Here is a 12,406-nt window from a genome sequence, read left to right as displayed (position 1 = left end):
TTGTTATTTCTCAATATTATTTATAATTTTTTTATAAATAATTATTAAATTTTGGGGTATTAATTGAATCCTGCTGTTGTGTTGTTGGAAACAATTTTAATGCGTCGGAACAAAAACTATGTAGAACAATGTAAAAACACTGTGTTACACACGAACATGTCTGCATAACACAAGAGGGGCATAATGCCAAAGCCTACTCTTATTCAATGACTAGCGCTACATCTCCTAGGGGGTGTGTGACAGTGTTATGTACACAGCTACAGCCTTTAAAATACCCCCTGGGAGGCGTAGTACCAACTCGTGGTTTACCAGGAACTACCACTAAACTCCCTTTGTCACTACAACCTCCTCCCCCTGTCCCCTTTTGGCTCAAGGCCGACACTCTAATGAGGTTCACGGAGGGATCAATCAATGCGTGAGCCCGCACCATACGCATCCCGTTGCTGGAAGTTATTTTGCTGCTATTACGAGATTTCAAAGGAAAGTTCCTTTATCCCGCTGTTAAGGTGAATCTAACAATGTTTAGTATTGTTGAAATAGAAATGATATTATAAGATCTATATTTTCGGGCCGCTATCTATTCTCCTATGTAGCAATGATTTAGTTTAAGTGGTACACTTTTTCAAGAGGGGTTTCGTTATCTGTTTCGTTTTTGCCCCGTGATCAATAATCGCGTGTGTTTTTCAGAGAGATTGTCTTATTTTTTTTTTTTTTATGTACGATTATCTTTTTAATTTTTAAACAACTGTTTTTAATTTGAGTAATTTTGTGTTGTTTTATGAGATAAAGCAGATTTACCTAGTTCCGCTGTCATGCGCGTGGTGTCGTATGGAAGGATCATGGCGCTTCACTCACAGATATTTGTGGTTATTGTCAAAAAATAAGAATGGTCACTGATGAGTCCATTTAAATAATAACCTAAATGTAAAAAGAAATACATAAAACGTTAACAAATGTTCGAAATTCTTCTATTTTTCGTCATCCATTATCAATAAAAAAGTTCAAATAAAGTATACCATTAGAAATTTATTTATTTTGTGAATAATTTATTATTATATTTTACAACATTGAGTTTTATTATATGACTTATAACATTTAAAGTCAATTTGTATAAGGGAAATGGTTTAAATATTATAAACATAAGATAATCCAGGTAAAAATATACGTTCGATTAACCACACAATAAAAATATTATAATCATGTATACTTTTAACTATGGGTAAGCCTAACACGTGATTAATGGTGTTATTTTGTTACCACGCGAGCTAAGCCAGGTTAAAACCCTGTAAATGAGTACTTTTGACTATTTCAAGGTCAAGTTTTTAGTCCACTTAAAGGCCAAATGTTACAAGTTTGTTTTCATTTGTTTTTATAATTTAAATACTAGGAAATATGTTATAAAATCCAGGATTCCGTATAGTGATTTTGTAAAGAACATTTGTATCAGTTAGGGAAAATACAGAGAGGTTGAAGATAATAGATGAGAAATGCATTTACATAAAAATGTATGGATAATAAAGTACGTAGTATGTTTAAAAAAATTAAATGCCAGGTTTTACAATAATAAAATTTAGTTTATTATTGTAAAGCTGGCTCTTATTTTAATAAGAGACTGCTGAGTAAGAAACAATGTGGACGGAACTACTTGTGGTTAATGTTAATTGCTCTGTCGCCAAATTAATGCAATTAATTCTGGATGAGGCTCTGTTTCACTTACTGTATAATTATAAAACAGTGCCAAAATTGGCACAAACTCGCATCTACACTTTATATTTCACCATTTTCACGTTTGTAGAGTCCTGGAAAATCCTGGTTGAGACGAACCTCCAATTCTTACAATCACTGTGTCTAATGGTTGGATTAGAAATACACGAACTTTAATAGCAAGTATAAAGGTAATGATTTAGTGGTGGTTAAAGAATGAATATGATTAACCCAACAAGTTTTATAGCTCCATTAGAAATATACAGGCTGAATAGTCATGTCATTATTCTATATTAGCCTCGTGTAGTGATTGGAATATACTGGCTAAGCCATCAAAACCCATTCCATCAACCCAATACTCAAAACAGTGTAGAAAATCTATTGGCTAAGCCGGTCCATAACAACTCTGTTTACCCACCAATGTTGGGATTGAGACGAAATCAATAAGTCAACGACCCTATATAGCCAGTCTCATTGTGGGATAGGGACAATACGGAGTAAGACAGCCAGCAAGTTTGAACGTCTCAATCGAGACATTTGTTTGAAAATTGGGAATGGTGGCTTCACAGGCTATGCAATTCATCGGTTCATGGTGTTATTAGAAAATAACTATCTTTGCTGGTGACGTTAAACTTGATGGATTGGTAATAAATCGATATCGTCGGTGACCTTGTGTTGATGTTTTTTTTTAAGGGAGTTCTTTCTACGCCAGTGATATTTTAATTGAGAATACTAAACGTTTTTACTCGAAACTGTCCAAACCCAAGTGCAAATTTGTATGGCCTCCCGGGCAATCAAACCCTCTACGCTATTCGTGGTGACATTAAAAATGTGTTGGCTAATGTAACCAACAGAACATCAAGAAATGACACATAGGTTTTCCTTACAAACCACACAACATTATTTATTTATTTATTTATTTATTTATTTAACTTCCAACGGTCAAAAGACCAATTTACAACGGGTTACAGTTTTACATAGTTTCTCAAGATGACTAGTACTTATAAACACAGAGGGCCAAGCCAAACATGCAATTGGACTTTAAACTAATTGGTGCTTAAGCCCTAGCTCAAGCACCAAGCCAAACATGCAGGGAACAATACAGCCAACACTATGCAACAATAACAATAATAAAGCTATATGATTTACAATAAATACAACTATACTAGTAAAGGTAAATAAAATCTACATTATTGTAATAAATATTAACAGTATTTGAGTAACAAAATAGAATCTATAGAATACATAACAAATTTTAACAACGATAACAAATAAATAACAATAATTTATAATAAATATTGAGGATCATGATAAGTAAATAGAATTAGGAAAAAAAAAAACTAATGAACATGCACCATATGTTATACTAATAACTACAGTTTCGATTGCCGAATACAGATTCAATGCAGTGCCCTCCAGTCCAACAACTTCTTTTTGAAGGCCTCCTCACCTGTACAAAACAGATCAATGTCGTCCGGCATGCTGTTGGCCAGCAGCTGGAGGCGAGGAAAGGTGCTGTGGAACAAGTACTGGGTCGAATACTGACGTCTAGCGAAAGGATTATTGAGCATTTCACTGTCCTATATCTTGCCAGCCTCACTTTGGTGATGAGATAACTCTACCGCACCGGTTTGTGTTAAAATTAGATATACACTAAACCACCGGCAATTCTGTATTGGCAGACTCGGCTTTGTACCGCCCATCTTTCCAAGCTCACGTCTTAATTGGGATGCCCCGCCCTACCAGCAATAGTATGTCACTCTTTTATTACCGCTATATAATATTATACTCTATTGTCCATTATTTATATAATAAACATTTATTATATAATATTGCACTTTTATATGTTGCAATTGTTCAAGAATACAGAACTGTTATATTAAATTGTATAAATGTTTAAATTGAGATCGAATGTTTCAACTGTATACCACTCGGATAGTACTGTGCTCACAAATGTTTAATCACTCAAAACAAAATATTTTATTGTAACTTTAAATAAAGGTAAATTTTCTTCAAATGTTTATGTTAATCTTTATGTGTAAGTCTTAGTCTTACATAACTCTTAACAACGAATTTATATTTTAAAATGTGGTACTTTAATTAGAGCCTAGTAGGGAAGAATGTACTTTATTAAGCAAAGACAGAAGTTTAGGTTTAAATAATACTATTAAAGAGTTTAAAAACACAACAATAGTTAGGAAGAAGTTGAAAAGTATAAAAGGTTTACCTGTAAGCTGGACTATACCGAATTTGTAAAATCCACTTGGTGTATATCGTACTTACTTTCTACATTATTCAATTGAACTGTATAGGATTGTACTTGGAAACTCAGAAAGTGTACTGTCCTGAAGTAAGTAAGAGCATGGTAAATCAGTAAAAACAAGCCGGTTTATTTAAGAAGAGGCTTTTCTCTTCTCAGCCCTACACAGAGCATTTCCACAGATATAGGCGGGTCTGCACGGAATAAAATAGAGTAAGAGGGAGGGACGATAGAATACAAGTTATACTGAGTACTGGTAGGAAATGAACACGACAAGTTCGTAGAAGTTTGCGGCATCACAATCTTTCCCTTACTATCTTACAGACTGTAGATTTCCTTTTAATTAAGGAAGTTTCTGTCAATCAATCTTCTCTTTCTGATGACCTAAATGTCTGATAGTTGATTTGTTTTCTATCTTTGAATTCCTTTCTTTAAATTCAGGATACATATTGTGTTTGTGAAACACAGTTCTCTTCTAACATTTTGTCTATACTGATATAAATAATTGTAAATAAGACTAAAGACTAAGACTTTATATTCGCTTACTTATTCCATAACCTATGCTCTTATTAAAAATAAATACGGATTTCAAACTGTTAATAAGTTTATTTTTTATGGTATGCCTTTAGAAAACTTTCGTACTTGTATACAGTCATTGAAATGCATTTTCTATTTTACTCTTAAAACGGTGAAAAAATAGTTTAACATCATAAAATATATAGGTAAATATAACCATGGAGGTTGTAAGTTGCCCAGGATCAGTTAAAATGCCGAAAATCCTACTTAGTAAGGCTTCAATTTGTAGCTTAATAGAATAGGAAAAAATTAATATAATAAAATATAATAGTGTAAAATGTGATGTATGAGAGTTTAACACAAATGTTTTCTTTTTACTTGCATTTTACTTATGAAACGTCTAGATTGCGTGGAAAATTTGATCGGCTCTCTAATTTCAACTCATACGCGCAAAATTAAAAATGAAAAATGTTCATAGTTATTTCCAAGTTTGGATTTATTACACTTCCAAAACTATTTAATATGGGCTATACATGTCAATAATTTAATCAGAATAGATACTTTTATATAATCCTTGAAGAATTCTTTTCACAAAAACGTATTTCAGTAAAACATATTTATTATTATAAATAAAGAACGCAAACATTGAAAGCTTGGTGTCTATCACGATTTAAATTGCATTTTTACAAAATTACACTTTTGTATCTTCGGTGCATTTTTAACCAAGATTTTAAGAATTATGCTGTTTGCGTCCTTCCATTAAACATCTAACATGGTATAAAATTAGCCTTGCGCACGCCACCAAAGACTTATGAAAAGTCTAAATTGTCTGAGAGAATATAGTAAATTTCTGAACTAAAACTCAACAAATATCATTAATTTTGTAATTGTTGGATTTATTAACACCAATATTTATATTTTGAGAGATTATTGTACAACCTATTGTAAATGGTGCTTGCACTTGTATGGCCTAAAATGTATTGTTTTCTGAGATTTTTAATAGAAGACTCTATATTAGCAGTTCAACGGATTTTTCATATGCAAATATAAAAAAGAAAATAAAAAAATTCTCATTATGTATACTCTTAGAGGCTTCCCAAGAGTCTACAATGCAAACTAAATTTATTTGACTACTTAAGTTTAAAGACAGGACTTAATAACCAATAAAATGATCGTTGTAAAAGTGTTGTTGAACCAACGGAGACCAAAAATGAAGACTCTATAGAGACTTCAGCAAAGTCTATATCAAGTATTTTGAAGAGAGCAAAGTCTATATCAAGTATTTTGAAGAGAGCAAAGTCTATATCAAGTATTTTGAAGAGATTCCCGTATCCTAGATTAAAGCAATATTATCTTTTAGAATTTCACCAACAAGAAAAAAAAACAAAATAATTCTCATAGGTCACATCGTGCACTGGTATTTAAGTCTTGTCCGTTCTAGTAGAGGCTCTGTATAGTCGGTCTACAAAATAGTAGAAAAAATTATTTTTGTATGGATTTAAAATTTAACTAACCAGAAACAATTTAATAATAGTTTGAGAGATATATTGGTAATTAGTTTGTTCTATATTTCGTAATTTTCACACGGGATTATAACAGTTTTTATGAGAAATATTTTTACACATTATTAAAATATATATATAGGGTAGTCCGGGAGGAAAGGAAAACATTTTAAAGATGATAGACCTAAAAAATGAGACAAAAAGTTCATATAAACATAAGTCTGGAAATGCTTCGTTAACAAGATAAGGCTAATGACAGATATCGCCCACACTTCAACTTCGAGGATTAAATAAACCCTAACTGAAACCATCACAACGGTAATTAAGATAAACATTTGATGGTTGCATATGATTTTTAAACCTATAAAACTGAATAAAATACGTCCCAGAACTGTAGGTCTCTTAGTTTTTAAAATAATTTACTTAAACATAATTACTGTAAGAAAATAGGGTTTTTATGTCTGAGACGCTATAATTTCATCAAATGGCTTAGAAATTCATAAAATCCATAAACAAAAATAGTAGAGAATTTAATTATGAGAAAATTTATGCACTGTACTTAGAGCCAATAGCAAAAAATTCAAAATTAAGCAATTAAACAAAAAAGATAACTTTCAACTGTGACATGTTTTGCGCTACCGACTTGCACAAGAGGATCTTTAAAGTTGTCGTGCTCGCTTATAAGCTGACGATTTTGTTAAAAAAGTACCGTTGGAATTTATGTAAAAATGTTAAAAGATGTGGTATTCTTTTAAATTTGTAAAACCTATTTTAAATAGCTGATGTTTATCAAAATACAAAATGTTTGCTTCACTCAGCTTGTGCAAGGGTACGTTTAAAATGGTCTTGCTCGCTTATGAATTGACGGAGTTCGTTGAAACAAGTACTGTTAGAATGGTAATAACGTTTTTCAAATAGTTGATATCTATTAAATTTTATCTAAACTGCGTTTTTTGTTATTTGACTTTACAAATTTTTGACAGACGCCATTTTGTTAAAATAAAAAAATAGCACTGATCAATTGAAACTTATGTGCTAAGTTTAGTTTTTTTAGCTTTACTAGTTTTGCAGATAATTTTTTAATACAAAATGGCGGCTAGCGGTTAAACGAGACATTTCCAGATTTATATTTACATGGCATTTTTTGATTGAAATTACGAGCAATATCAGCTACAGAAGTCCGTGACACCCTTTTGTAAACACCGAGTATAGTGTCATTTTGAATGTCTTTAGTTGCATTCTAAAATATGGTCATGTTTTAGTTTATAATAAAACTAGTATTTTTATAAAAAATAAATGTTGATTCATGAAATATACTTTTTTTAATTCTACAGTTTTGGAAAGTCATACACTTCTTTCTTAAATCTGTAAGTATTTTTCATCTTAAACCCTTTGGACAAAATCTTGTAGTTAAGGTATTCGTACCCGTTAAAGCATTAAATTTACACATGCTTATTTAAAATATAAACTGGTGGTCCAATTGTTATTTATTTTAATGTTCTTTGTACGTTCTGTTGGATTCTCACGATCATGTGGCTTAATATACGCGATGCGTAGCTCGAACAAATATCACTAACATAATAAATAAAATTTTAAATTTACTGTTTAGACAAGTTATCGACGTTCACAGGAGATATGTGATTGTATACCTGCTGCAGGTTACACATATTATTAATTGAGACGTATATTTTACGAGAATGGATAGTATTTTTTTATTTATTTTTATATGTTGACATTTAAGTTCCTTTTATAATAATAATTGTTAATGGAATGGGATCGAAAGTGTGCAGTAAGTACTACTCTGTCGATACGAACATGAACTGTCTTGGTTACTTGTGTAATTGAACTGCATTAATTCATCTAGTAAAGCCTAAAAAAAAATAAGTAGAGCTGTTAGGCAAGATATTTATACTACTCACAGTTGGGTCAAGGATTTAGAAAACAATGGAAGAACGGATATAAATAAAGTCAGAGGCAATTAAGTTTTCTTTACAAAATCGTAGGAGTATCATGTGTTTATCGGGTGGAATATACAGTGTTAAAAAGAATTGAATTCTTTATATCTATGGGGGAGAATGGATAAACAGTTAACATTTATTATATAGTTGCACACCATTTATGGTCTGTTGTTCTCCTTCTCAACACAGTTTCACAACAGTGGATAACATTCATGATGGAGAGTCAATTTTGGGTCTTTTCTGTCATCATTACACATGGTATAACATACTGGAATTTCGTTGATTCATGCCATGATAAACCATAAAATGCAGTCCCCTTGACTCACGATAAACCATTATAACAGCCGGCTGTATTGAAACGATCCTGAGTATTACTCAGGTAGAGGGTAGAAAATGCTAATGAGATCTCCACATAGCATCTCAGCGTTTTCAAGTTCACTTAATTTACTCGTTCAGTTGATTTTCTTTCAAAAATCTTTACAGTTCACTAGTTTCAGATCACTCCTATCACGCAATCCAATGTCGTATTAAAAATCCACATAACATTATTTAAAGGTCAATACGTAAATCATCTCAGAAAATTATAAAAAAAACTAAATGATCTAATTAAAACAATAACCAAGCTTCCTCTCTGCTCGCAGTAGGAATTTTTAATTTGTGGAATTTTAGATTTTCAATTCTGGTAATTTAAATTAATGTTTCGTTACATATAAACTAAATAAGTATACAAAATTTACTTTTATAAAACTAAACAAGCATAATAGCAGTTAATACTGGTGACCAATAACAAATTTAGCTAAATTAACGTTTTCCTCATTCAGTCCACTGTGAAATACACAGACACTTGTCTTTAATGTATGGATATAATTTCGTATTTAAGAACAAAAGTTTAAACTTCATTACTATTTTTGGATAAAAGTGACAAATCGGGTAAACAGTACAGGTTCATCTGGAAGGTATCAACGTGAAACCTCCTGGGGGAGACACAATGTTTAGCCGTGCTGTACTACTGCACGATCTACAGGATTAAACTTTCAAAGGATTCATTGCAATTTTTTTTTAAGTTTTAGTTTTGGCAAACGTTTTGGTATGCTTGTTAATGTTTTCATTTTCTCGAGAACAAATTTACCATCTCGCTATGAGTGACATAGATACGAATTTTAATTTTTTTCGCAGCTACTTTCCGAAGAAGTGGATTGAAATTAAACTTAAAATAAGTTTAATTAACTTTAGACCGCCACCGTGGCCATACACGTTCATTTGCGCGCGATCACTGTTTTGAATATATTAGTTTTTTTTATTTGTGACAGTTGCTTTACTCGTTTGTCATTGTGTTATTTTTTAACTGTAATTAATTAATTGACACTTTAACAACTTTTAAGAATCCGTTCATCTCTTTAAGATGAAGGACTAAACCCTTCGAAACGTATATCACCGAAAGAGCACTATAACTGGATTGTTGTCGGAAAGAAATAACCTTATTATAAGTTATAACGATCCTGTAGCTAAAGCAATAATGCGTTATTACTTAAAATGGAATAAAGTTTGATTGGTTATACGAGTAAGCTGAAAGTTAATCATAGTGAAAACAAGTGAATACAATGTCGCCACCTAATTGAGGGTGAATGAATGATACCTAGACCAGAGGCGAATGACAGAGCATGTTGAGGGTGGAGTGAGTGAGGGGGAGGGTGGCGTCGCGACGTCGTGTATAGCAGCCCTGCACGCCACCCTGCGGCAGACTGCGGCAGTCCGTGGACTAAGACACCGCTCCACGACGCGAGGGCAGGCAACACCCCTCCGCCCGCCAGAGGCCTACTTGTTACTCGCCCTAGCCTGTTCTGGTTATAGAATACCCGATATTTGGTTACTATTTGTGTCTTCCTATCAATAGAGCGAAATACTTATCGTTATAAAACGTTAGAGTCAAAAATACTATTTCTCGGCAACTTTACTTTCGTAGTTGTAAGGCCAATATGTAAACATTTAACAAAATTACTTTACAACGGTGTCAGTTGCAAATGCGAAGTTTTTGGAAGATTCTCACAAAAACCACATTCCATACTGACATTCGTTTCAACACCTAATAACGAATGTGTAACTTTGTATGCGTGTGTAGTATAAAATATAAATAAATTAGTCTACATAAGGATTGAAGTTAAAAACTATACTGTTACACAGAATACTGAGTGTTTACTTAACGATAATATGTCAGTGGTCTGCTTATTTTATGATGTTTAAAGTATTGTTGTTAATCATGTACATTGTTTGTTCATTACTAAAGAATAGTAAAATAACAATAAAAACTGTAAGTACTCAATGGAAATATTATATGAAAAGTTGTTAAAGATTGTATTTTTTATATCGGCATACAATCTATATAAGTTAGATATTAAAAATAGCATCACTAAAGAGTTTTAGGATCTCTCAGTCATGATGAAGAGAAATTTTTTCCAACTGTACACTATTTGACTTTCTCTTCTGCACAATCCATGTTTAACCGAGTCTCACGTTGCAATATACATGTGTCCGACAAAACGCGAGTGAAAAGTGAACAGACCTGCTTGTTACTGACTCTCTGTACTCATTCTTTGCACTCGAGCGGTCAACTTTGTGATGAGTTAAACAAATGCACAGTATGAAAGTTCGATATTTCGAATCAGATTTGAAACGTTCTGTCATGTATTTTTATCCAACAATAACGTGCAAGAAATTAAAAATTTTGTACTAAAATGATCTTTGTTTCTAATTATTCTTTTAGTGCTTATGTTCAATTGCCTTCGGAGATAAAATAAACAAAAATAACACGTAATTGGAATCTGACTGTTTTAAATGGTTGTTCTAGTTTAATTTAAGCTTATCAAATAGTTCAAAGTTTAAAATAAAAACGTTTGTTTTACCGACTTAGCGGGAAACTCGTTTGAGAAACACGAAATTTATGAGTAGTTTAGTCAGCGACTTTTTCGTTGGTGAGTAAGCAAAGGGGATTTCGCACGCCTCCTACAGAGACCAGTAAAACCCTAGAGTACTTAATAATGTATTCCCATTGATTTTATCCGATTGTGCGATCGGCATCGTACTTCAAGTTTGTATTGGAATAGCTAGAGGACCCTTTGTGTGCGAGGTTGTGCTATTGGCAGCAGCTGCGACGGATCCGTGGATACTGACGGATCGATTTGTGCTGCAACCGCTACAGGCCCGACCGTCGGCGTAACATCGGAACATCACGACACGTCAACTAATGCATTGGATAACATCAAATAAAATAAAACGATGAAATGACAACGTCAGGACGGGATGTATTTTTGTAGAATGTTTCATAGCATACAATTACTTGTCGGTGTTGTGGTATGCTCGAATGGTTAGACAGCGATTGCGTGTACTTGGCCAGGTCACGGTTTATTCGTATCGGATCAGAATGGTTAGATTATATGTGTACACGGGAAGTTTACTATCTAGTCGTATCGGATCGGATTGGTTAGAAGTCAATTTTGTGTACTTGGCGAGGTTTCGAGTTATTCGTATCGGGTCGGAATGGTTAGAAGTCAATTTTGTGTACTTTGCGAGGTTTCGAGTTATTCTTATCGGATCGGAATGCTTGCAAATTATTTACATGGGCAGGTTACTGTCTATTCGTATCGGATCGGAATGGTTGGAAGGCAATTATGTGTACTTGGCTAGAATATGATCTTTGGTAGCGGAACGAAATGGTTAGACGGAAATTGTTTATACGCGGTCAAGTTAAGATATGCTTCTTATATGTAAAGTTTGATAGGTATAATATCCTAGTCACTGATATTGTTGATAACTATTATACCAACTACTTCAGCACGTAACTAGTAGTTCATGTGTGAGTTTGTAGTTTTTAAATATATATATAGAAATATGTCTCATACATTGTGATATTATTTTATTTGACAACTTAGAAATAACTGCAGATGAAATATTTCAATCTTTTTCGATCAACTATATCCTGAGTTACTAATTTATTTTATATGAAATATTAATTTAAATGCGTAGCTCTATTGTTTCATCTGTACTCAAGAAACAATAGAATACAATTATGCTCAGTAAATTTGACAATATTAATTATTCTACGACAAAATGTCGAATACGAACAATTGCTACGAAGAATATGCAAGCAATTTCAGATTCCGATAAACATAGCGTTTTCATCTTATATTTCTTTACATGATTAGCGAGAAATTAAGTTCAATTTTAAGATACATTGAAACATTTTAAATGCAGGCTTTGCTAGTCTCATTTTATCAGTTCCTCATTAATAATTGTTTAGATTTTTATCATTAATAGCAACATTTGGAATATTGCTGTGCCTTATCTTGGCATTAGCGGTTTAGTAATAAAAATTGTAATAAGTAATTGTTTTTAACAAACATTATTTTATTTTTCTCTATCACTTTACGGAAATGGCATATATTTGCTTCTGGATATTAAGGGTATCTGCT

This window comes from Homalodisca vitripennis, chromosome X (genome assembly GCF_021130785.1).
Source record: "Homalodisca vitripennis isolate AUS2020 chromosome X, UT_GWSS_2.1, whole genome shotgun sequence".
NCBI lineage: Eukaryota > Metazoa > Arthropoda > Insecta > Hemiptera > Cicadellidae > Homalodisca > Homalodisca vitripennis.
Note: the sequence above shows the minus strand (reverse complement) of the source record.